Genomic DNA, 22,642 nt, shown 5'->3' with positions numbered 1-22,642 from the left:
TTTCCCTTAGGTCCATCACGGAGCTCCCTCCATCAGCTATCATGGGTTTCATAATCACCTCTATGCCAGTGACTTACAGATCAAGTAAGGACCTAGTAGTGATAGTGCTAGGTCAGAGGGTACAGGCAGTTTAATACCTCTTTGGTCATAATTCCAGATTGCTCTCCCAAATTATTGAATCAGTTCACAATGAGTTAGTGTAAGAATTTTTCCACATCTTCTCCAACATTTGTTTTTTTCCCCCTTCAGTCATTTTAGTCAATCTGGTAGGTGTAAAATGATATCTCAAGGCTGTTTTAATATGCATTTCTCTAATCAATAATTATATAGAACTTTTTATGACTACAAATTGTCTTGATTTCTTCCTTGGAAAACTGCTTGTTCATATCCTTTGACCATTTATCAGTTGAGAAATGACTCATATTCCTATATTCAATCAGTTTCTGAATCTTGATGTTCAATCTCCATAATACCGTGTTTCCCCGATAATAAGACCTATCCCAAAAATAAGCCCTCCCCTTACTGTGTAAGATTCCTCTAAAATAAGCCCTCCCCCGAAAATAAGCCCTATTGAGATTGCTACTGTAGTGAAGGTGATCCCCTATGCTACACACTACATTACGGTACCCTCTGTATGCACCGTCCCCTCCCCCCCGTGAAACACACGCCGCGCTCCGAGCTGCATCCAATCAGAGCTGCAGCAGTGAGCACGTCATCCTGTTCTTCCCCAGTGATTTGCTTGCTGGTGCCATTGAGAGCAGTGCCGCGGAGGAGAGCTGAGGCAGGACAACATAAAAACCCAGTATGTAAGCGGGAGTGAGGGGGCATGATGGAGGATAAAAAGGGCATAATGGAGGAAAAAAGAAGAACTCAGGGGGCATGATGGAGTGAAAAGAAGGACTGATGGTCATAATTTTATTATTCTGTCTGTTTTCATTATATTTGTATCCTCAGCACCTAACATACTGTCTGGAACATAGCAGGCATATGATAAATACTTGTTGATTGACTGAATGAGTGAATGAATGAATGAATTATAATGATAATGTAACTGAGAACAATAGCAAAAAAAATATTAATTGAAGGCTGTGAAATTGTAATGACCAGTCTGGTACCAAAGAAAAGATAGCAGATGACATCTCCACACTTTTTTGCAGAAATGGGAGACTATGGGTTAGGAACACTAAATATAATGTCAGACTTTTTTGCTGTGTTTGATTCAATGAACAAAGCACCCTTGCCTGAATTGCCAGTTGTGGTCTCCAGGTAAACCATCAGAGAGTGCCTGAAGCTGCTCATGATTATTAAGTACTCAGGGGACCAGGAAATGACTGATCCTTTAATCCTCTGAATCAATTAAGCCTCAAGGATGGTCTCTATACCTTTTAGGGAGGAAGACTCATAGGTTCCCAAAGTGGGCAATACCACCCTTCTGAGGGGTGCTAGAATTATGGGGGGAGGGCAGTAGTAGTCTCAGGGGCACTTGGGAGGGCACTGAATAAAAAGAAGAGGGCAGTGGAAGTATAAGGAAAGAAGTTAATAAAAATTTGAAAAACTTCATCTATGTTTCATCTGTTGTGTAACAGAATTAAAGCCATAATTATTCACATAGTTATTCACCAAAGTTGGATCACATGATTTCCCAAATAAACAAAATTCAAATTATAAACAATCAGAGGTCAAATCTGCCAACAGGTCTTAAAAAGCAAGTGTTGGCAGAAGAATATTGCTCATTGTCAGAAAGTCCAACATTCATTGGTAGGAATATGTGCATGTAATGACTTGTTTACAATATGATGCTATACAGTTACATGACACATTGAAATTTCAATGCAGGAAAAAAACAAATTTACAAGAAATTATTAAATTTAAGATGTATCATTTTTAAAAAATATATTTTATTCTTTTTTTGAAATGACACAAACTTAAAAAAAAACATTAAAGCATTGATAAAAATGCATTTCCAGGAGTGTGCTGCATAATTTTTTTTTAAAGGGGGCAGTAGGCCAAATAAGTTTGGGAACTTCTGAACTAGACTAATTTGAAGGGAGGAAGATGTTGGTTTATTGCTTCCACCAAAACTGCCCATTCTTCCACTTCTGTAGTGATGCTGTCAGAGTAGTGGGAAGGAAGGGTAGAGTAAACCAAAATTTATATAGGTTTTAAAATGTTTATAAATTTTACCTTGGTTGTTACTTACCATTCCTTGTCCAACCACAAAAAGTTTATATACTACTGGAAGAAATTGATTGGATAAACCTAGATATTCCTATTATAAATGAAATGAGAAAAAAGAAGAAAGTTTCAGCTACATAGAAGAGCAGCTCATTAGCCCTCCTTAAAGAAGCAAATAAAGAAGAGAAGCCTCAGCAAAAAAAAAAAATGACAGGCAGTATGGTATAGTTGGAAGGGTGCCAGATTGGGAGTCAAAGGACCTAAGTTTAAAACTTTCTTCTTCACTTGCTACCTGTGTGACTTTGATCAAGTCTCTTAATTTCATTGGGGCTCCCTTTTCATATCTGCAAAACAAGAGGTTTTGATTCAGCAACTTCTAAGGTTCCTTCCAGCTCAAAGTTTATGCTCTATGATTTACTTAAAGAAAAAGATGACCAGGAAAATGTCCACTTGAGTAAGCACACTATATGAAAAAGGGAATAAATATTCCCTAGGGAGAAGTTCCCATGGAAGTCACAGAGCCACTAGCCCTACCATTGACCCAGTGGACCCTATCATTAAAAGACTTGTACCCCATCAATAAGTTGCCAATGATAATAAATAATGATTTGGTTATCAAGATATGAAAAGTGGACATTTGAACTTAGTAACTATATTGTTCCCACTTAGGAAAGTAGCCATTATGCAATTCAGCAAACGAAAGACTATAGTGGATGTGAGACCTGGTCAATCATCTCAGTGGATGGAGTTCTGTGTCGTGTGTAATAAGTTCTCTGGATGGTCTGTGAATTTGCCTTCAAGATCCACACACAGTGTGGGTAACATAAGGTGATGATGTAAGGTAACTAATGTAAAGTTATGATAATGAGCCATTTAGCTGATAAGCCAATAAGTTGAAGCAGCACCAAGATCAGGGACCCAACAAAGATGATGACATGTCTAGCTCAGTTACAGATTCTTTTCTTGATATAGACATCAATGAGGCAGAACAAGAAATATCAGGGCTACAGCACAGATTACAGCACAATCAACACTTCATCATACATCAGGATCATTCCTACTACTGGTTGGATATCAGGCAGGAGTTATGAGCCCCAAGATGGAAAGCAATCTCTGCTCTTCAAGCTCAAAACAGAGCTACTATGTGTTGATCCTTGATGGCTCAGGGTGCCTTCTTCAGACTTGCTTTTGTATGTGCTAAAAGGCAAAAAGAAATATAATTTCATCAAACATGTAGTTATCTTGTATTGTCATATTCATTATATATATACATATATATAATACATACGGGGTAAGATGACTATGAAAAAATAGGTACATACAAAAAAATGTGTCATATGGTAGCTAATTTAAAAATGTATATAGAGCTCCTCTGTGCAATATCTGAGTGCAGATATATATATACATATATATACACTTATACATATGTACACATTTGTATATACACATATATGTGCATACATATATGTGTATGTATGTATAAACTGTTATTTTAAACTACTCTTTATGAGCTAAAGAAATTAATTAATTTTAAATGCATTTCAAACAATAGTATGCTTTCCATTAAACTTGATGGCTTTTACTACATTTTTCAACTAATTAAAAATGTTTTTTAAACTTAAACAGGAAAACAAAAGTTCAATTCACCATCATCCTCAAAGGTATTGGGTCTTTGTTACTGCCATAGAGAAAACAGTGAAGATGGATTGGCAAAGATAGATCAGTGAATCTGATCCAGTAGGGAAAATCTTGTTCCTACTTTGGAGTAGTTAAAAAAAAGTTTTGAAGGGAAATGTTGACCTCCCAAAAAAATCTCTACCTCCCACCCCCAAGTCACCTATCAACTGTGCATCTCAAACTTATTCCTTTCCACCAGTCTTTTCCTCTTGTAAGCAGATGGAATGCCTGGATTACAGTTTTCCAATGCAATTACTTTGGGAGGGGCCTAGAAGTAATGTGCTTTTCCAGTTTCCCTAATTTTCCCAAAGGCATCTCCAGAGGAAGAGCCAAGGTGATTATATTTCAACTTAATCACATAATTCCCTGTAATGCAAGAATCTGTTTCCAACAATGAAATGATTGGGAAGGTGGGAGGTTTCCTTCACTTTGAGGAATTTCTTTCATTTTGAGGAAGTACTGGATTTCTTATTTAAATTGAAAATTTTAATATTATTTTTCATCCCTGCTTAGGATATGTGAGACAATAGAACTTCCCTTGAACCTTGGTATAAGAATCATTCCACTCTTTCTCTCTGTGTCTTTCTCTGTGACTCTCTGTGTGTCTTTGCGTGTTCCTGTCTATTATTTTTTCTCTCTGTGTCTCTCTGTTTCTGTCTCTCTTTTTCTCTTTTTCCAAGTGAACATGTCTGTGTCTTACATACATCCTCCCTGTATATACAAATGAAACTTTGACTTGTTCAGATTCAACTCAGCCCAACTATGAAATTCCCTGAGCATTGGGGACCTAATGAAAATAATGATAATAGATAATATTTCTACAGCATTTTAAGGTTTGTAAATTACTTTATATACATTATATCATTTGACTTAGAAATATTGCTTTTGGGGAAGAGCCAAGATGGCAGACTGGAAGCGCAATCTTGGCATGGGCTCCTGCTCCAATCACTTCCAATACATATAAAAAAAATGACTCTAAAGAAATTTAGAGCTACAGAACCCACAAAGAAACAGAGAGAAACAAATCACCCACTGAAGGGAGCCCAGCAGGAAGACAAGAAGAATCTATCACACGGGGCTGGGAGCAGAGCTCAGTCCTGAGTGAGCCATGTTTCTAGCCCCAGGGCAGCCCTGACCAGTAGCATCCAGAGCAGAATTCAGGACAGTGAGTCACCAGCAGCTGTGGTGGTTTCCAGACTTCTCAACCCATAAACACCAAAGACAAAGTAAAAGGTCAGTGTCTGGCCCCTGCTCCCAGGGCAAGAAGTGGCAGAGGTGTGGTGGCTGTGTAGCTGCCTCATGGCTGCCTCAGCAGCTCCTGGCCTGCAGATCACAGGGGGACCAAGCAACCATTTGGAGGGTAATAGCCCTTGCTTTAACCTGCTTGGATCTGTATCATGGTCTTGGGTGGTTGTCCTGGGGTGTGTGGCCAGTGTGCCAGAGCTTCTGGGACTATAGAGGGAGCCCTTCTAATAGCTCTAGCTCCTGGGAAAACCCCAGAGATTTGAGACATAGCTCTCTACAATCGTTAAGCAGAGTTCTTTTTTTCCAAATGTTTTATTCACTTCTGATTTATATCATTCATTTCTGCCAGATTTTGAGTTACAAATTTTCTCCCCATTTTTCCCCTGCCCCCAAAGAGCAGTCCACAGGATATCCCCTCCTGAAATCTGCTCTCTCCCATATTTTCTCCCATACCCCTTTTGACTTTTCCAGTGGATCTCTATGCCCCAGTGTCTGTATATCTTATTTCCCAATTACATGTAAAATAGTATTAACAATGGTATGTATATATATATACATATATGTGTGTGTATGCATTATATATATATATGTGTGTGTGTGTATATACATATATATATTTGAGTATTTTATTTTAAAACTTTAAATTACAGATTCAGTCCCTTCCTCCCTTGTCTCCCACCCTTACTGGGAAGATAAGCAGTTCAGTATAGGTTGTACATGTGTGGCTAATACAAAACAATAACATAGTAGATATATTGTAAAAGACTGACCATATTTCCCTCCCTTCTATCCCACCTCGCACTTGTCCTGTTCTCCACCCTGATCCTGTCCCTTTTCAAAAGTGGATGCTTCTAACTTCCCTCCCCCCCAGTCTGCCCTCCCTTCCATCATCCCCCCTCTCATCCCCTTCCCCCCCTACTCTCCTGGAGGGTGAAACACCCTATTTAGTGTGTATTTCATTCCCTCCTCAAGCCAAATTCAATGGGAATAAGGTTGACCCATTTTCCCTTTTACCTTCCTATTCTTCCCCTCCATTGTAACCATTTTCCCTTGCCTCTTCTATATGAGATAGTTTACCCCCATTCTGTCTCTCCCCATCTCCTCTCACTATATTCCTCTCTCACCTCTTAATTTCACCTTCCATGTATCATCCCTTCCTGTTAAATGGGTCCTGTGCCCTCTATGTATACCTGTAAACATATATACAAACATTCACATATGTATTCATATGCCTATATACTCTCATATATAGACATATATATTTCTATTTCCCTCAACTACTGAGAAAAGTTTCATACGTTACAATTATTGTTTTTCCATGTACGAATGTTAATAGTTCAACTTCCATAAGTTCATTATGATTTCTTTTCCCTGTTTACCTTCTATGCTTCTCTTGCTCCTTGTATGTGAATGTCAAATTTTCTATTCAACTCTGGTTTTTTCAGCAAGAATGCTTGAAAGTCCTCTATTCCACTGAATGACCATATCTTGCCCTGAAACATGATACTCAGTTTTGCTGGGTAGATGACTCTTGGTTTTAATCCCAGCTCCTTTGACCTCAGGAATATCATATTCCAAGCCCTTCGATCCCTCAGTGTAGAAGCTGCCAGATCCTGGGTTATCCTGATTCTGTTTCCACATTATTCAAATTGTTTCTTTCTGGCTGCTTGTAATATTCTCTCCTTAATCTGGGAATTCCAGAACCTGGCTATAATATTCCTAGGAGTTTTCTTTTTGTGATCTTTTTAGGGGGGTAATCAGCTGATTCTTTCAACCTCTATTTTGCCCTCTCGTTCTAAAACATCAGGGCAGTTTTCTTTGAGAACTTCCTGCAGGATGATTTCTAGGTTGTTACTTTGATCATAGCTTTCAAATAGTGCAATAATTTTTAAATTATCTCTCCTGGATCTATTTTCCAGGTCAGTGGTTTTTCCCATGAGATATTTCACATTGCCTTCTATTCTTTCATTTGTTTGGATCTGTTTAATAGCATCTTGATTTCTCATAAAGTCATTAGCTTCCATTTGCTCCAATGATTCTCCTCATTGAGCTTTTGAGATTCTTTTTCCATCTGGCAAATTCAGCTTTTTAAGACATTCTTCTCCTCATTGCCTTTTTGAGCCTCTTTTGCCATTTGAGTTAGTCTATTTTTTAAGGTGTTATTTTCCTCAGCCAAGCTGTTGACTCTCATTTCGTAATTTTCTTGCATTGTTCTCATTTCTCTTCCCAATTTTTCTACCACTTCTCTTATCTTCTTCTTAAGGTCCTCTATGGCCTGTAACGAGCTCCTATTTTCCTTTGAAGCTTTTGGTGCAGGAGTTCTGACTTCACTGTCTTCCTCCTGTTCCATGCCTCACTCCATTTTGTCCCCAAAGTAGGAGTCTAATGTTGGAATCCTCTGTCTGCTTTGTTTCCTTTACTTGGTCATGTCACCCCCTCAGTCACTTGACCCCTGGGCTTTGTGCCACAGTAGGACTCTGCCACCAGACAGGGGAGATTTCATCCCAAATGCTAGGGTTTTCTCAGCTGCCAGAGGTATTAGATGGGTGCCTTCTCTGAGGTCTCCACATGCTCTGGCAAGCTGGACACACACCCCAGGACCTTCACCCTAAACTGCAATCCAGATCCAAGAAGGTTAAAAGCAAGAGCGATTACCCCTCAGACTGGTGTTTGGTCCCCCTACACTCTGCAGGCCAGGAGCTGAAGCTGCCGCATGACACTGGCTGGCTGTGCCAGTGTCTCAGCAGCTTCTTGCCCCAGGAGCAAAAGCCATGCACTCCCACTTACTGGGTCCCAAAGTCCAGACTGCACTGATCTGTCACTTTGTCCTTCACATCTATGTGTTGATAAATCTGGAAATGGCCACAGCTGCTGCTGATCTGGAGTCCCTCCGGCCGGTGGCTATTCAAGCCCACCCTGGGGCTAAAGCCTTGACATGGGGCTGGGCTTGGCTCCCAGAGCTCTGTGCTGGCCAATTCCTGCCAGTCTGCTGGGCTGTCCTCAATAGGAGGTTAGCCTCTCTGTGTCATTTTGTGGGTCCTGCAGTTCCAAAATCTGTTCAGAGTCCCCTTTCACATGGATTGGGGAAGGTAGAAGCTGGAGCCCAGAGGAGGTCCTGCTCCTACTCTGCCATCTTGACTCCGTTAAGCAGAGTTCTACCATGGCAACAAGCTCAAAAGTCTAGTAATTGGCTGGCAATATGAGCAAGCAGTGGAAGCACAAACAGACCATAGAATCCTTTTTTGGGTACAAAAAATATCAAGGCATGGAGCAGGAGGAAGACATTGAAGTCAGAATTCCTGCATCAAAAGCCTCCAGGAAAAATATGAACTGCTTACAGGCCATGGAGGAATTCAAGAATGATTTTGAAACTCAAATAAGAGAAGTGGAGGAAAAATTGGGAAGAGAAATGAGGATGATACAAGAAAATCATGAAAAGCAAGTCAACAGCCTGCTAAAGGAGACCCAAAAATACACTGAAGAAAATAACACCTTAAAAAAAGACTAACTCAAATGGCAAAAGAGGCCCAAAAAGCCAACAAAGAGAAGAATGCCTTAAAAAGCTGAATTTGCCAGAAGGAAAAGGAATTTCAAAAACTCACTGAAGAAAATACTCCTTCAAAATTAGACTGGAGCAATTGGAAGCTAGTGACTTTGTGAGAAATCAAGATACTATAAAGAAAAATCCAAACAAATGAAAAAATAGAAGGCAATGTGAAATATCTTATTGGAAAAACCACTGACCTGGAAAATAGATCCAGGAGAGATAATTTAAAAAATTATTGGACTACCTGAAAGCCATGATCAAAAATAGAGCCTAGACACCATCTTGTAAGAAATTATCAAGTGGGGCGGCCAGGTAGCACAGCAAGTAAGAGCACCGGCTCCAGTGTTGAGAAGACCTGGAGATCGAATCCCGGGCTCAGACACTTAGCACCCACCCAGAAACACCTGGCCGTGTAACCTTGAGCAAGTTACTTAACCCCAATTGCTTAGGGGCGGCCAGGTGGCTCAGCGAGTAAGAGCACCGGTTCCAGTGTTGAGAAGACCTGGAGATCGAATCCCGGGCTCAGACACTCAGCACCACACCCAGAAATAACTGGCTGTGTAACCTTGAGCAAGTTACTTAACCCCAATTGCTTAAAAAAAAAATTATCAAGTAAAATTGCCCTGATATTCTAGAACCAGAGGGCAAAATAGGGGTTGAAAGAATTGACCAATCACCTCTTGAAAAAGATCCCAAAAAGATAACTCCTAGGAATATTATAGCCAAATTCCATAATTCCCAGGTCAAGGAGAAAATACTGCAAGCAGTCAGGAAGAAATAATTTGACTATTGTGGAAACACAATCAGGATAACACAAGAACTAGCAGCTTCTACATTAAGGGATCAAAGGGCTTAGAGGTCAAAGGAACTAGGACTAAAACCAAGAATCACCTACCCAGCAAAACTAAGTATTATGCTTCAGGGGAAAATATGGTCATTCAGTGAAATAGAGGATTTTCAAGCATTCTTGATGAAAAAAAAACAGATCTGAACAGAAAAATTGACTTTCAATGATCAAGAGAAGCATGAGAAGGCAAACAGGAAAACAAAATCATGAGTAACTTATTAAAGTTGAACTATTTATATTCCTATATGGAAAAACAATAATTGTAACTCATGAGACTTTTCTCAGTATGAGGATAGTTGAAGGGAATATATATGTATATATACAAATATATGTATAAATACATATATATGTATGTAGAGGAGGGTGTATGTGTATATAAATATGTATGTGCATGTGGGCATATGTATGATCATGTATACATAGACAGAGGGCAGGATGAGTTTAATATGAAAGGACAATATCCAAAAAATAAAATTAAGAGGTGAGAGAGGAATTTATTGGGAGGAGAAAGGGAGACATAGATTGGGGTAAATTATCTCATATAAAAGAGACAAGATAAAATTGTTACAATGAAGGGAAAGAGCAGGAAGGTGAAAGGGAATGGGACAACCTTATTCTCATTGAATTTGGCTTAAGGAGGTAATAACATATACACTCAATTGGGTATCTTACCCTATGAGAAAATAGGGGGGTAGGGGATAAGAGAGGGGATGATAGAAGGAAGGGCAGATTGGGGAAGAGTTAGAAGCAAACATTTTTTAAAAGGGAGAGGGTCAAAGGAGAAAATAGAATAAGTGGGGGTGGGATAGGATGGAGAGAAATATAGTTACTTTCACAATACAACTACTATGGAAATCTTTTGGTTAACTACACATGTACAACCTATATTGAATTGCTTGTCTTCCCAGTGGTGGTGGATGAGGAGGGAAGAAGGGAAAAAATCTGGAACTCAAAGTTGTAAAAACAAATGTTTAAAAAAAAATTGTTTTGTTTTGTTTTTACATGCAACTGGGAAATAAAATATACAGGCATGGGGGTATAGAAATCCATTTTCCTCTACTAGAAAGTTAGGGAGGTGATGGGGGAGGATGTAAGAGAGAACAGATTGGGGAAAGGGGCACTCAGTAGGCTTGCTATTTGAGGGTGGGGTAGGGGAAAGACAGGGAGAGAAAAAAAATTTAACTCGAAGTCTTGTGGAATTGAATGTTGAAAACTAAAAATAAATAAATAAATTTTAAAAATAAAGAATTTTTTAAAAAAAGAAAACATATTGTTTTCATAATCCATAAGCCTATAACAAACTGAAGAAAATTGAACCTGGCTGACAGACTCTTTTTTTTTAACTGGCCATTTATGGTTTTTTTCTCTCTCTTTTTTAATCTCATCTTTCCTTTTCTCTAATTTTTCCTTTACTCAATATTTTATGTTTGAGGGGTGAATATACTTTTTGTGTTCCTCTTTTTGTAACTTAAAAATATATATATACATACATATATATATGAAGTCCATGTATAATTTTAATTCTCTCTGTGCTCTATGTAGTTGTTTTAAAATATATATATATATATATATATATATATATATATATATATAAAATAACAAAATTACATAAATATCCTAAGGTCCATTATGTCTGAGAGGAATATCATGTGAGAAGAAAGAAGGCTTTTTTAGAGAAGGGAAGACCTACAGTATATGAACCTATACTAAATGCTCACAATGCATAAATACTAAATAGGACAGATGGAGGGGGTTTAAGAGATAAGGAGAGACGGCAACATAAAAAAGAGTGGAAATGAAAAGTATTTTTTTCTAAAGAAAAAATATTTTTCATTAAAAAGAAAACATACCAATTCTCAAAAACCCATTGGATTTACTTTACTGGAAATCTGTGCATTTAAAAAAGCTGTCCAAGGAAACAATATAAGGACAAGGTAAATAGAGGCAAAGACAAAGTTTGGAAACTCACAGTTGTTCCTAGATCACTCAAGTATTGTCTTTTAGAGAATGTTAGCATTTTCAATGCATAGTTCATTGGCATCTTGGAATTGGACTTGAAAAGTTTAAATGAAATACAACAATGAGACGAAATGCAAAGCACACTCAAAAATTGTAAGAATTATTCCAACATCATAAAATGTTTGACCCAAAATTGTCACTGCTCCCACAAGAAGGAACAAAATATATACATGGTCATACCAGAGGATGATCCCTTCTTGACAGGTGAAAGAAGTGATGTGAGCACATTTTCCAGATTAAAATAATTGACAACTTCCTTCATAAATTATAATGCTTAAATAAAAGGACCACCGTTAATCATATCTACTATTTGAGAAATATGTAGGCTATTTCAATTCCTCCAAGTAGCATTCACTGAAAAATTGAAATGTTTTCAACATTGAATAACTTAGTTTGCATTCAGAAATAAGATGGGCAGATAAACTAATGAATTAAATGACAAATGATGGGCAGATGAATGAATGGCCAGAGAGGATGATGATGATGATGATGATGATGATGATGATGATGATGATGATGAGCCTGTGATTTCATCCACATAGAAACCTTCTGGTGTGGTATTCCTTCTATAATTGCAAAATAGCAACTCTTCTACCATTTATACTTAGAGAATTGTCTCAGGATGTTGAAAGGTTAAGTGACTTGCCCAGGGCCACACAGACAATGAGGAAAGAATTTCAACTCAATTGTTTCTGACTCCAAGGTCAGCTCTCCATTTACTAAGCTCTCTATCCACTATACCATATTTTCTCTCATAGGCATAAGTAAACACAAGTTTAAACTATGAAGCAGGATTTTTAAGATAGTATGGAGAGAAGTTTCCTGTCTACTGAAAGATACTCTTGACTGGGAAGTATTTGATTCTATTCTAAACCTAGGTCTTTCATGGTAAAGCTGAATGATCTGGAACAGGTTTCTTATCTCTCTCTCTCTGCTCCTAAGTTTCCATCTGAAAAATGAAGATGACAATGTCTCCATAGGGATTTTTTTTTCCTGAGGGTGAAAGAAAGATGAAATATTTTAAAGTCCTTGGAATAAAAGTGACCAGCACATTGCATAGGACTGTGTTGTTATCATTTGCACTTTTGACCTTGAAATAAACTGTATGACATAACATCATTTTCTTCAGCAATTGGAACTGAATCAATAGACAGATATACTTTATATATGTTCATTTATGAAGCATCAGATTGCATTACCAAGGGAGCTTATGGACTCTCCTTTGCTGAAAAGGGCAGATGGTGATTTTTCTGGAGTGATTTAAGTATAGGCATGGGGTTAGACCTGATGACCTCTCTTGGTTCTTTTCAACCCTTTGATCCAATGTGTGAAAAATCTCCTCTCACCATTATGGAAAATCTAGTTATGAGCACTGCTGAATCCAGATGGCAGATGAGATATTCTACATGCCCAGAATATTTATTTCCATCCAGGACTAGATGTTACTGAATGAGAAAAATCTGAAAGAAGCTGAGGCTCCTTTTGGCAGGCTTCCTGGCATAGACTGATGTTCATCTTAAAGTGAACATCTGAATTCCCAATCTTTTCTCTACCTGATTCCCATCCTGAGATAGAATTATATTCATGGGTTTCGGTCCCATGTAACCTAATTATACCTAAGGCACAAGGCTGGTGATTTTACCAAGTTAACCACAAGAAAAGCATTTTTTTCCTTTCTTCATAGCAAAGTAGGGAGTAACTATCCTTATGTGTGTTACTATTCCCTCATTGTAGGAGGCAAAAGTTGAACCCCCAAAGTTGTGCTGATAGGATATTACACATTTTGGTACCACTCAGAGTTCACTGACAATGTCCACAAGATACTGTTGTTGGCCCATTGGGATGATACAGACTTTTGCCACAACCTTTAGCTCCAGCATGATTAGGTTCTTGAGCTCACAACCTTTGTTCTTCTCTTCTCCCCCCAGACCTCTTTCCCATCATATCCTTTTTAGTAAGACACATTGCCAGTTGTTTAAAATACAAAATTGCTCTAATAAAATGGGTGGAGATCCCAGACAATATACACATATGTCATTGCAAGTTCAATTACATTACTCACTTTAGTTTGGCACAGTTTAATGTGATTACTGGGCTCTTAAGAAGCTATTACTCTGTGCCATTCCGATTTCACCAACAATGTCCACCAGGCACTGTACTTGACCTGTTGGGATAAGTAAGAGAGAAAGAGAAGGCTACTCATAATTTGCCAACAGCAAGTTTTATACTGGCACAACCCAGGCAATGGTGAAGCATTTCTCCTCCAAAGACCATAATCTATTCCTTTAAAGCTCAATCACTAAGTTAACCCTTTCTTGATGACTCTCTACCCTTGATTCCAGGTCAAAATTTCCACTTTCACCCAAATTCTTATCCAGTGGTTCTTTCCTTTACCTGAATGCCAAAGGAGGTAAGATTGTTTTTTCCTCTCCAGTTTCTTTGGCTCTTACCCTAAAGTTCCAGCTAGATTAAATTCCCAGAAGGCTCCTAATATTTAAAGTTATAGTATTTCTCTGGTGTCCTGACTGACAGAAATATCCCTGAGCTCTTCTTTCCCATCTATAATGTGACCTACCAGAGATCCATCCATAAATGGTCAAGAGAGTCTCCTTTGTTCTCGTTCGTTCAAACCTCGTCTACAGTCTGACCTTAAAGATTCTCATCTTTCAGCATCCACACATGCTGCTGCTCTGTTTCTCTTCCTTGTCCAGTTCTCTCACACTTGCTGAACTGTTTCTCTTTTATTTCAATTTTCTATATATTTCTTTCTACCAGTAAATATTTTCTTGAAGAGAAAGGTCTTCCAAAACTCATCCTAATCACGACCTCCATGCCCCTTCATCTCCATTCTCCCAAACAAAATATGACTATTTCCCATCCTGATCTTTGCTAATACAGACCTTGGCCTTAATGGGATACCATCTTTGATCTGTGATCACATTCCCTCCACTAGAGCAAAATGCAACCCACCCAGACTTTCATATTCATGTGATTCTTATGTATTTTTGTTCCATAATCCCTCCATAGAGGTTATACCAAACAGCTTCTTCTGATTCTTTTAATGTTCATGATATTAGGAAAATATCCAGGTTATCAATCATTTTTGTTTTGCTTTTTTTTTGGGGGGGAATGCAGGGAAATTGGGGTTAAGTGACTTGCCAAGGTCACACAGCTAGTTAAGTGCCTAAGGTCAAATTTGAACTCAGGTCCTCCTGACTGTGCAGGGTCAGTGTTCTATTCACTGAGCCACCTAGCCACCCCCAGGTTATCTATCTTTTATTTCTACTCTATGTGACTGTTTCTTTGAGTCACCTGTAACTCTGATGCTTCTAAAAACATGAATTTCCATGGTTCACAACAACATAGTGTTATCAGAAGAAAATTAATGTTATAAAAGATGAGGTTTATATCAAAGGGCAATGTGAGAATGCTGAAATCATTCCATAATATCCCAAGTGAGATCCAGTCCCTTCCCCCATGACTATTCAATTCTAGGCCCAATTCACTGTCCATTTTATAGCACCTGTCTTTTGATAAAAGCATGGATGAACTAAATCAATAAACTGCCCATCCAACTACATGTCATAGTATAGTCAATTTGGATTATTCATCCACTTTGGATTTTTTTCCTGGATGGATTGCTTGTTTTCCATCCTCCTCCATAATGTTTTGCAGATGAACTTGAATTCTCAAGTTGAGGTTAATTTATCTACTATGTCTCTCCCCTTGACAACATCAGCTGTTGTAGACTAGAACATATTGTTTCTGAGTTCTTTTGATAATGATCATTATGATGATTGTTTTATTAACATTCTCTGAAAAAAATTGTGAAGAAAGATATTATGGATAATGCTTAAAGCCAAAGCAAATCTTCTTTAAGTTTGGTATCAACAATTGGTAAGGAATGAAAATTTACAAGCACATAAACAATCATTTACATTTTTTTTTGTTTTTTTCTGAACCTACATTTCCTTATTTTTTCATTTTGTGTTTTTTTTAATTTGGTTAACTTTTTAAATAGTTTCTTATGGATTTTGCTATATATGGAATACTGTAAAAGCCACTGCAGTTTTAAGTTATGAACTTCTATAATGATAAAAGCAGTTTTTAGCTTAAACTGCACTAAGAATTTTAGGACATCTTGAATTTCTATAAATGTGTTTCATAATTGGAATTAAAATAAAAAATTATATTCAGAAATAAATGTTGACAATCAGGCAGTGTCTCTGTTTTTATCTATTTCCTATGTTTTTAGAGGAAAGAACCAGTTAAAATAATTTGGGATGGTTCTTCTGTTGTTGTTCAATCCTTTCAGTGATTTCCAACTCTTCATGACTACATTGAGGTTTCTTTGACAAAGATACTGGAGTTGTTTCCATTCCTTCTCCAGCTCATTTTAAAAATGAGAAAACTGAAGCAAACAAGGTTAAGTGACTTGCCAAGGATCCCACACCTAGTAAGGTGTGTCTTAGGGATGGAAGGGCTAGATTTGAACTCACAAAGAGGAGTCTTCCTGATGCTAGGTCCAGCATTCTATGCACTAAGGCACCACCTATCTGCCCTTTAGATCTCCTGTAATAGCACAAATTATGTCCTTCATATGTTAATCTTTTTTTCCCCCTGATTTGGATTTGATTTTTACTTTCATCCTGACCTGCTAATGCTGTAATTGCAGGTAGCTAGCTCTAAAATGGCTACCACAAGTATACTAGCGGTAAAGATATTGTTGATTTTATTTTTGGAGATGTCATTTAGCATTTACCACATCCAATACCTCCCAACTCTTCTTGAGAAAAGTTCCTGTGATAGAGAGGCTTGAAAAGTCTGAGAAATATGCAGGTCTTTTCCCTCTTTTATTTATTAATTTTAACCATGTTTTCAAATATATGCTCATAGTACGTAACATCATTATCTCCCAGACATAGTGCTATTAGTTTTACAAAGCATAACATAAAACATAATAAAACTATAACAACCCTAGAAGATGGATTTTACCTCAAGCAATATTGTTCATATGAAGAAACTGAGAATCAGAAAGGTCAACAGGTTTACCCATTGTCACACAGTAAGGACAGGTGTCCTCCAGTTCTCTTTCTATCTGAACTATTAAGAATAATAACTCACATTGATATATCAAAATTTACAAAGTGATTTTTCACAACAGTCCTCTGAGTTTTGTGGCATATGTATAATTTGCCCCTGTTTGTCAAATAGGGAAATATAGGTTCAGAAAAAAAGGAATTAAAAAAGGACACAATAAGAAGACTGGATTACAACTACTCTAGTGTCTATAGTACAAGACAAAGAAGGATGGGGAGTGGGGAGAGAGGAATTCAATCAGTCCTTGAAACAAATACATGTTCTAATGGTGGTTAGAATGTGTTGCAGTAATGTCGAGTTTATGACTTTCTATTACAAAAAAATGTAATATGTGAATAGAAAAGAATACTGTCCAAAAGAAGCAATCAATCCATTCAAGATACAGGCATATATCAACCTGACTGGGAGTAGCCCTGTTCTAACAGTGTGCCCACAACTAAAAAAGATAAGCCTGGGATGGCAGTGAGAAGCTTAACGAGAAAAATAGCACAAAACCAAACTTATATCAAGTGCCAGCACAAGAGATTCAGTTTTTTCTGGTTTTCCTTAGGACCCAGAAACAACCAATTTTCTTTTCACCAAGAGTTTGGTGTTATCCATTTCTTGCTATCTGGATCTCTGGAGCCTGTTAAGGAGAGCTAAGCTGAAGAAGAAATTCTGAGGAAATCTCTTACAGCTGCTTTCAAGGAATGCTCTGATTGGACACCAAAAACAGAGTACATGAAGCAGCTGGTACTGTATTAATATCTAATGTCAACCAAAAAGACAGTTGCACAGGTGAAGACCTATTTAGCTCTCACTTGTAAAATCATGGTACTTCTCCCTTTCATCAATGCCTTGTGGTGACAGTTGTCTTTCCTGCTTAATTCTCTAGTAATGAAATATTTCTGCATCTAGCAATGAAATATGTATTCTAGTGGGCCTAACTAATAATACTTTGTAATTTTGATTCTTCTTTTTTTAATTGAATGTACCTTTTGCCTTCCCTCCCCTCCACCTTGGAATTTATTTCTCCAACACAAATGAGAGTCAAACAGAGCTAATTGACTCATGGAGTTGTGGGTTCTGGTCACCAATACAGTATACATGCCATCCCCTGTCCTGGTTCTCTTTATACTCTGGGAAAGAATGCACTGGAGATGTTGAGAGTTCATTTCCATATATGTTCAAACTCTTTTGAGAAAGGCATAAGAAAGAGAGACTCTCCTAGCTGAGGCCAGGCAGATAGCAAAGATTTCACTGAAAGAAGTGGAAAGGGGGTACCTGTTAGATCCTCTAGATATGAGGGCAAAGTATGTTTTCATATTTCTTATTGTATTAAGGTGATCAGGAGGGTGCCCCCTTCCATCCCTAAGTACAAAAAGATTGAAAGATTTCTAAAGGGGGTATATGTACCAAAGGTCAGAGGGATCAATAAGCCGGCCTACTGATGGAAAGAAGAATTTGAATAGAAAACTGCTGCTAAAGTAAAGCCACTAAGAGGAAAGGGAGTTGCTGAATAATTAAAAAGTTAAGAATAAGCAAACTCAGTTGCCATGGGGGAAGGGTTGGGGAGTAGAGGGAGGAGGGCAGGGGGAGAATTTTTTTTAAAAAAGCAGTTGATGTGGTAATTAAGAATTTGGTGGGAGCCTGGTCAGGTCACCTCCTTTCTCAGATCAGAGCCCCATCAGAAATTCTTTCAAGTGTCCTTCTGCGTCGCCAACTATGACAACAGCAAATCAATAAGTGCTTGAAATGAAAGGGGATGCTGGCTAGCCCCCAGGCTACAGATTTCCCCGCAGCCAGGCTTTTTCTGAACTCCTATCATGCCTTTGCAGTGCTTCTTTTAAGAAGGGCTACCTTTTATTCCAATTCTCATGACGAAGGTAAGTGCTCAGTTAGCATATCTATTAAATGTGCGGGGCTGGGCTGGCTTGCAGGAGCCCAACTCTCCTCTGCTCCGCTAGACTCCCAGGCTCCTCGCTCTGTCTGCGGGCTCTGCTCAGGAAGGTGAAAGAGGAACATCGGCTGGGCAGCCAAGCTCAGGCCATCCCAGCTCGGAAACTAATCTACTCTGGCCAGGGTTGCGAGTCTGGGGGGAAGAGCGCACAGGTCCTGGTGAGCCCAGAAACTGCAGAACACCGGGGCAAGGAAGACAGAGCTTCATTTTTCTCCCATTTAAAAAAAAATAAGAAAGAAAGAAAATGCCTAAGAGGGGAAAGGGATGGAGGAATTTAGAGGCTTCATAGCAGAGAGCTAAGGGCTAGATGGACCCCAAAATAAATGGAAGAATAGCAGTACCGCTCAGAATCCTCCGGCTGAGTAGCCACTGCTCAACTCTGATTCTGATTGTCCCCCTCCCCAACCTAAAATGCCCTGATTTAACAATCTTTCCAGCGACCAACGTTCCCGAGACGTTTTAATTAGGTAATTCATTAGTGAATCAATACAGACATTTATATATTCTTTTAGCTCAAGTGGTTAAGTACTAATTTCGAAATGATTATAAAACACTGGAATATGCGACGCATTGTGATTTTAATTTATATGCAAATCAATCGGTTCATTTTCAATGCTGCTTTTTTTTTTTTTTTGGTTGTTAACAATTATTGTATTGTAGTGTCGGAGGCAAGGATCAAATGCCTGAATAGGCAATTCCGCAACAAGATCTGGACAGGAAGGCAAATTTAGAGCAGCCAACAAATCAATACTGTTTGAAGCGTTTAAACACCGCTAGCCATTGGTATTTACATACTCGCTTGTTGTCAGAGCTGGGGAAATTGCTTTGCAAGGTTTGAGATCATAATTCAGATGCGAAGAAAGTAAATGGTAGTGGAGAACCCGACCCCCGCGTGTCTTTAAAAAAAAAAAAAATACTGTACCTTTCCCTGGTCCTGGCTATTGGGCAATGGGGCCGTGGCCCTGGAAACCAGACCCTAGTCCAGGGAGTTGTCCTGCATTGGATCTCTATTTGTCCTTCAGGCATTTGGATTCTCGTTCGAACGAGTTTCCTCCTTTATTTCAAAAGATTTTTGTTGCTGTTGTTAATGATCTTAGGTCCAGCAATGACAACCGTTCTCAAAGTCCCAAATGCCTTCAGCTAACACGAACATAACGCAAAACACTCATACGACCACGGATATACTTTGGGACCACAATGTTTCTCTCCCTCTGTCACATACATACATACATACACACACACACACACACACACACACACTCACTCACTCACTCACTCACTCAAGTTTATCCCAGATAACTGGAGGAGTGGAAGGAGGGAAAAAACTTTCCAGCACACTGGTTTATTGGAGAAGATTAACGTTGGACACTTCCAAATCTTGGGAAAGCAAAAAGTATATATGCTTGCGCACTTTTTTTTACGATGCTGTGGGGTTGGGGCTCTCATCCTGGATTACAGGGGAATCCGGGCCCAACTTGTTTATGTAAGTGTAACATCCTTGAAATTCAGGATTAGATTATGTCAGTGTCTTACCGCAGAACCCCAGACCATAAGATCTGCTCGCTGTGTAACTGGTACCTTTGATGCTGAAATCTTGTTTACAAGGAGGTGGTGGATTGATTGGGTTTGTTGAGCTGCGGGGAGGAAGGGAGAGAGAAAGGGGGGAAAGAAATGAAAATCCAAATACAATCGCCACGGCCCATTCTAATATTTACTGCTGGGAGGAGGGGAGTGGAGAGAAGGATGAAATCCACGTATTAAATCAGCTCCATAGTTTCCAGACACCCTAGAACCCCTGTTCCTCGGCAGCACGTCTAATGTATTCCCTGGTGATTCTGGGCATTAATTAGTTGTTTAATAGGAGTATGACTAAAAATGTAAAAGAAGGATTAGGAGCGTGAAGCGTATGTCCAGCTCCTTCCACACACTCGAGGAGGGAATGAAAATCATTCTGTATCTTATATTTCTCTAGGAGCCATTTGCATTTCCCACCAGCTGCTCACTTCAGCTGCTCGGGTGCTGGGACAGCGGGGCACCCACAAGCTCATCCAGCCCGGGATTGGGGTGAGCCAGAATCCTGACTGGACAGACTCCAGACAGAAAAAAGGGGGGAGCCAAGGCAACGCGAGCTTCAACAAACCCCTTCATTCCAGTCCCTAGCCATAGGGTCTACAACCCACTGAATCATGAAAGTGGAGGATTTGCACAAGCATATCCGTGGATCTCTCCAACAACTCTCCCCTCCCCTTTTCTGTCTCTCCTAGTCTGTCCCTACAACTTAGTGCGTCTCTGCTCCTACCTTTTTCCTAGAGAGGGTTCCCACATTCTTCCAACAAGCTCATACTGAGGCCCGTCATCTCTGAGTATCTTAATCTCTAAAAAAAAAAAAAAAAAAAGGAAAGGGGGAGGGGGGCAAAGCAAAAGCGTGAGCCGATTTCCCGAGGTATGGGGAAGGGGGAGGAGAAAACAGAAAATCTCCCTATAAGAGTCATATGCAGAGATACAAATAGCCATTTCAGATTGTACGATTCCGCTTTAGACGTGATCGACATTCAGGTCTTCTGTGACTACCTGACTTGGTGGTAGAGTTGGGTTGAGAAATTAATTTTCTGTGTATCCACAAGTTTCCAAGAATCAGAATCCGTAGTAGTCAATAGGGAGAAAAAAGGAAAATTAAAATTAAAGCGGTATTTGGACGTTTTTTCCCATTTTTCTTCTGTGAATAAGGCTAGCATTTGCCTTGAGTTTCCACTGGGTAAAAGAAAAGAAAGTTTGCGTTTTCATGGATGTTATATGTGGTTTAGCAATGGCTTAGCAATTGAGATTTCACATTACTTGCCTTCGTGGAAGAAGAGGATAACCCTGTCCATAAAATTAGTCCATCTGTCGAGTGTTAGTAATTTCAAAGTAAAGGGATTTAGCACTCAAAACAAATTGAGCAAGTTTGTTTGTCTGTTTTTACTACTAACTAAAATGAATTTAAAACACAAGGTAATTCCAGAAAACGCTTAACCTCTCTCAGACAGTACCAAGTCAAAGGACGGAATCCAGCACCTCAATCTAAGTGCAAAGTGAATTTGACTGAACGCAGATTTAGCTAGGTTTGAAAACAGAGAATACTTACACACACACACACACACACACACACACACACACACATACACATACACACACACACACACCAATTGCGGATATCCCGTTCAAATCCATGTAAATTTGACGAATTTTATTCCAGAGGACAAATGAACTCTTGATGGGGATGAGGGAGAACTAAATTATTATAAGGGGATGAGAATTCTGTTGGGCCGGGTTTAAAATGGAAAGCATCTTCTGCTTTGGGGGACCCAGAGAGTAGGGATGTTGAGCCCAGAGAGCACCTGTTGGAAAAATCGAACGTTCCCCAGGACTCTTTCTCGGCCCATCGCCAAAATATAATGAACGGCCACTCCCTCAAGATTAGAAAGATATTGAACTCTAGGACTGAGTGAAGATTTCATACTTAGATTTAAATTTGGTCTAGACTTGTAGAATAGATGTCGAGAAAGAATACAATCAGTTTTTTAGTAAAACCCCTTCTCTTCCCACCCCACCGCCCAGGGAAATGTTCCTTCTATCTTTATAAAGCTTTATTTATTTATTTATTTATTTATTTATTTATTTATTGTTAGGAACAAGTATGTGCTTAGAGAGAAGCCCACTGCTACTATTTAATATAATTTCATTCTCGTAGACACTTTAACTTCATTTTTTAAAAATGAGATATCAGTGACCCAGGGTGAACTTGTTGGGTGTACCTACAGCAAAGGAAATTCTAGACTTAAATGAGCTTCTGAGTCTTGTCCTTCGCAATCCCTTCATTAAAAGAGGTCAGGGCCACCCCCCACCTCCGTCTCCACCCCCCACACTGGGCACACTTACGCACGCACACAAGCTACCCACTGAGATATGAAAAACATTTTCTATTCTAGTCCTATCTGACTTTGAACTAGTGAGCAGGGAACAGTCCTGAACTGGGCAAAGTGACACGGCCCTCCCCCGGCTCGTTATAGCTCTCTCTCTCTCTCTCTCTCTCTCTCTCTCTCTCTCTCTCTCT

General features: G+C 39.0%; 1 long non-coding RNA gene across 3 annotated transcripts in view; it reads right to left on the bottom strand.

The window, feature by feature from the left end:
- Positions 1-3,121: 3,121 nt before the first annotated feature.
- The window catches only part of LOC138166722 (uncharacterized), a 24,679-nt gene continuing 5,158 nt past the window's right edge, over positions 3,122-22,642 (bottom strand). For 2 of the 3 annotated variants that reach the window (XR_011169703.1, XR_011169704.1), the window contains exons 2-5: positions 20,849-20,924; positions 20,083-20,183; positions 13,573-13,674; positions 11,355-12,503 (exon numbers count right to left, since the gene is read on the bottom strand). This is a non-coding gene — a long non-coding RNA (uncharacterized lncRNA). Of the gene's footprint in view, positions 3,373-11,354; positions 12,504-13,572; positions 13,675-20,082; positions 20,184-20,848; positions 20,925-22,642 lie in introns of those variants that run through there. The other variant, XR_011169705.1, reaches the window with a different exon arrangement.

The sequence above is a fragment of the Petaurus breviceps genome, unplaced genomic scaffold (assembly GCF_028583685.1).
Source record: "Petaurus breviceps papuanus isolate PSGF00001 unplaced genomic scaffold, PetGlider_PUasm1.0 126, whole genome shotgun sequence".
Classification (NCBI taxonomy): Eukaryota; Metazoa; Chordata; class Mammalia; order Diprotodontia; family Petauridae; genus Petaurus; species Petaurus breviceps.
The sequence above is the reverse complement of the archived record's forward strand: the minus strand, read 5'-3'. Positions and strand labels throughout refer to the sequence as shown.